The 4,055-nt window shown below is 40.7% G+C and overlaps 1 non-coding gene across 1 annotated transcript; it reads right to left on the bottom strand.

The window, feature by feature from the left end:
• Positions 1 to 1,901: 1,901 nt before the first annotated feature.
• trnat-agu (transfer RNA threonine (anticodon AGU)) lies at positions 1,902 to 1,990 on the bottom strand. The gene is given in 2 exon segments: positions 1,902 to 1,937; positions 1,953 to 1,990. It is a non-coding gene; the product is annotated as a tRNA-Thr (tRNA).
• Between the last annotated feature and the right edge of the window lie 2,065 nt (positions 1,991 to 4,055).

Genomic DNA, 4,055 nt, shown 5'->3' with positions numbered 1-4,055 from the left:
AGTTGTTGTTGTTCATATTGGCAACAGGGTTGAATTCATAATTGCCGTTGCCTGGTAGCATCGACCAGCCAAATAACTGGGGTGAGGTGGGGAAGATCCATTGAGGTCCAACCGCAAAATTGCCCACAGCCTGATAATTTGCACCACTTCTGATTAAATTGATCTCCAGGTGCTGGGTGTACTGCTGCTTGAGTGGGGGCTGTCCCTCTCCCTGAAACTGAATCACAGACAGCACAGTCAGTAAAAGTACAATACAAAGTTCTTGTTTCAAATTCAACACATTTCAAATGAAATTAATGAACGAATTACCCAGATGTCTGACTCAAAGTTTAATAATAGGAGATACTTACATGAAATGGGACACCCTGATTGAGATGCTGAGGATGTGACCTCCTCCTAAACTTCTCCTTCTGTTTTGAAACCAGGTTTTTACCCAAAGATGGAAGAAAATAGAAAACATCTAATCAGTTCACTGAAGACAAGATTGAACACAAATTCAATTTCTTATGTTCAGTAAGCTGAAAAACACTCACCCGTTTGTAGGTCAGTCCTGTCATCTCTTCCAAATATTTAATCTCTCTTGGCTCATGGTAATGTTTCAAATGAAACGGGTGGACAAGAATATTTAACTGTCTCTCTGTGAACACCACCTGGGCCTTTCCTTTAGGTTTCTCTGGAGCAGTGCTGGGATCGTGCAGAGTGGCAGTGATGGGACAGCAAAAACCTGTTTCTGCTCTGACACAGAGCTGGAAACAGCCTCAGAAGTATCACTGGTTTTGTTGCTCAGCTCCTTTTAAAGAGCACTGTCCACCCGTGAGGCGAGTTCTTCCAAGGGAAGACTCCCTTCAAGGGAGACAGGGACATTTCTCCCATTGAAACTAGACCAACAAGCCAAACAGTTAATTGTGTCATTTTCCCAAAGTCACACATCAGAGTAAAAACATGAAGAAGAGTGTATGAAATATTGTTTTGAAAGCTCAGAAAGTCATCGGTTTCTGTGTTTGATTCTAGTTTTTATTCTAGGGTTAATTCCACAGAGATTGTGCACAGTGTGATGTAAAAAAGTAGAAGCTAAAAGTAAAAATAGTATTTTATATTAAATTCTAGATTTAACAGGAATCCAGTGGAGAAAAGTCAATATAGGAGAAAAATGCTGTCTTTCTGTTTCCTGCCAGTTTTGCTCTGAAGCTAAATGCTTTCCGTGGAGTTTTTAGGACATCCTGATAGTAACAAATTACAGAAATCAACAGGGAGGCGGCAAAGTCTTAAACAACAAATGGGCTCATCTGGGATTTGAACATAAGAAACTCAAACTGAGGATCATCCCCAAAAACCAACAAGTCACAGGAAACAGCTCCTTTTTAAAATCTCACATTTCAGTGCAACAGTTTCCAACAATGGCAGCCGCTACTAAGTTTTCATATTACTCTAATTGATCTTTCTGCGTCACAAAATAAACTTTTAACATATTTTCAGAAAGTAGCCGTATGAACTTCAAATATCTATTTGGTTTATCAAGACATCGCATATTTGCAAAAGTGCTGTGACGTTTTCGGAGACGTCTGTTACCCAGTGCTTATCGTGATGTGCTCGCGCCGATCGACGTCACGTGGGTCTATACTTTCTGTTCTTTTGTTCATATTTAACAAAACAAAAATGCAGACATAAGTGTGCACATTAGTTTTGACTGGTAATGAAAATAGTTTTCTTTACAAATAACTCTCTCGCTGAACTAACAGCCAGTCCCTCGCTGCTCATATTGCCTTCATATTAAATCATTTTGTGCTTTTTAAAGATCTTATTTTAACATTGCACTTAAAGGAATCCAGGCACTCATGTTTCCGATCTCCATTGACTAACAGGCCCTGGATGACTGAGAACAGACAAAGCTTATATCTTTTAGGCACTGCTGGGAGTTGAACCCAGGATCTCCTGTTTTCTAGTTTAACACTTACTAGACAGGCACTTTAACCAACTAAGCCACAGTGCCACATACACGCCACACAGATGAGTGACTGATGAACACTGAGGAAACCTCCACACATCAACCCAATTTGAGCTTAAACAGAAACACATGAAAGGTAATCTTGTTTCTGATATTAATCACCAGAGGTTGTCGCATCAAAAGAGACGTCGTCTGTCAAAGTCAGGGGTTAAAAGTGCGACGGTGTTTTTGTTTTGCTAACTCTCCACGACACTCTAAAGTTCAGGCTCATCTACAGTCAGCCTCCTCCATTGCCCCTTGATGCCCACTCACACTAGTCAGCTTCTGGGTGGGGATCCTGCAGAGTTACTCTAGTTTTGCATTTTCATTTTCTTCGTTTGTTTTTAATTTAGTTTAGTTTCACTTACGTTCTATTGTGAGTTTATGCATTTCAGTTTAGTTTAGAGAGCAAGAGAGTAATAATAATTAACTGAGGAAATAAAAGTAAAACCCTTCAAAGTGCTGCAGAGAAAGAAAAGATTTCACTCTTGTCAGTCTCCTTAAATGATAAAAACTGGACTTCACCACAGGCTCTAACTTGGCTGTCCAGTTTAAAATCACTGTCCAACTGAAAACCAAGGTCAGTAAGAACATCCAGGAGTCCCAAATCAACAAGGACCACTAGTTCAAAACACCAACACCTCTGTTTTCTTATCATTAGAATTTAAGAAGTTTAAAGCCAACCAAGCTTTAATGTCATCTAGAGATGCCAAGCCAGGTTTTATGGAGATGCCAACCTTCTGGTTTAACAGTCATCAGTGGAACAATGAAAAGAGATCCCATGCCTTTTAAGGATGAAACCCTAAGGCAATATATAGAGTAAAAAGAGCAGTGGCCGTAAACTTGACCCCTGTGGGACGCCACATGACAGAGAAGCAGACGATGATTTGGAACCGAGAAGCTGACAGAGAAAGTTCTATTTACCAAATAAGACTAAACCAATTAAGGGCAGTGCCACCAATACCCACTAGATCATTTACCGTAATCGAGATATTAGAATTTTGTCGTCTACTGTGTGAAAGGCAGCAGTCAGGTCAAGCAAGACCAGAACAACGTGGTTACCAGAATAAAAACCTTTAAGAATGCAGATTCTGTGCTATAAAGGGTTTTAAATCCTGATTGAAAAACCTCAAGGATGCCATTACATCTATAAAATATTTCAGTTGACACAAAACAATTTTCTCTAACACTTGGAAAGAAAATGCAGCTTGGAAATCGGTCTATAATTAGCTAAAACTGTGTGATCAAGGCCAGGTTTCCTAAGCAGTGGCTGCACTACTGCACGTTTGAAAATTGCAGGAACCGCACCACAGGACAGACTGCTGTTAATAATGTCAAGGACAGACTGCCCTATACTAGGAAAACCTTCTTTTAAAAATTGTGGAGGGAAAGGATCCTGGGGGAACCTGCGGGGTTAATATGACACCCCGCATCCTCTGAAATGGAGAGAATCACAAGCTCAGACTGAGTAAAATCAGCAGTGCAAGGGACAGAGACAGAGGGGTCAGGAGCTGTGATAAGAGGCCTGGCGGTGCCGACCTTTTCAATAAAAGGTGATCATCATGTCTGGCGATTACACCTGAGCAGAGACTTTGTTTGGTGAATGACACAGGTCAGAAATAATAGAAACAGAAACAAACTTGGGCGTGACAGATGAGCAACCACACACACCAGCACCATCTTGTTACCAGTCAGGTGTGAGGAACGGTTGGACCAAAGGTTCATTCAAGACTTTTTATGTGAAGGGAAGGAGTTTAAACTGGATTCTGGCTTTATCAGAAAATCAGTTCAGTTGGATCTGTTTCAGGATGGCTGAGTGGTTCAGGTCGCAGTCTCCCCCTAGAGGTGTAGGTTTGAATCCCACTTCGAGCAGTTTCTGTTGGTATGAGGACTCTGATGGGTTTAGATTTTATTATTTGTATTGGGAAATATTTAACCATATACAGTGGGGCAAAAAAGTATTTAGTCAGCCACCGATTGTGCAAGTTCCCCCATCTAAAATGATGACAGAGGTCAGTAATTTGCACCAGAGGTACACTTCAACTGTGAGAGACAGAATGTGAAAAAAAAA

Source organism: Pundamilia nyererei, unplaced genomic scaffold (assembly GCF_000239375.1).
Source record: "Pundamilia nyererei isolate P.nyererei 1_Seehausen unplaced genomic scaffold, PunNye1.0 scaffold00122, whole genome shotgun sequence".
NCBI classification, from domain to species: domain Eukaryota; kingdom Metazoa; phylum Chordata; class Actinopteri; order Cichliformes; family Cichlidae; genus Pundamilia; species Pundamilia nyererei.
Note: the sequence above shows the minus strand (reverse complement) of the source record. Positions and strands in the feature narration are given on the sequence as shown.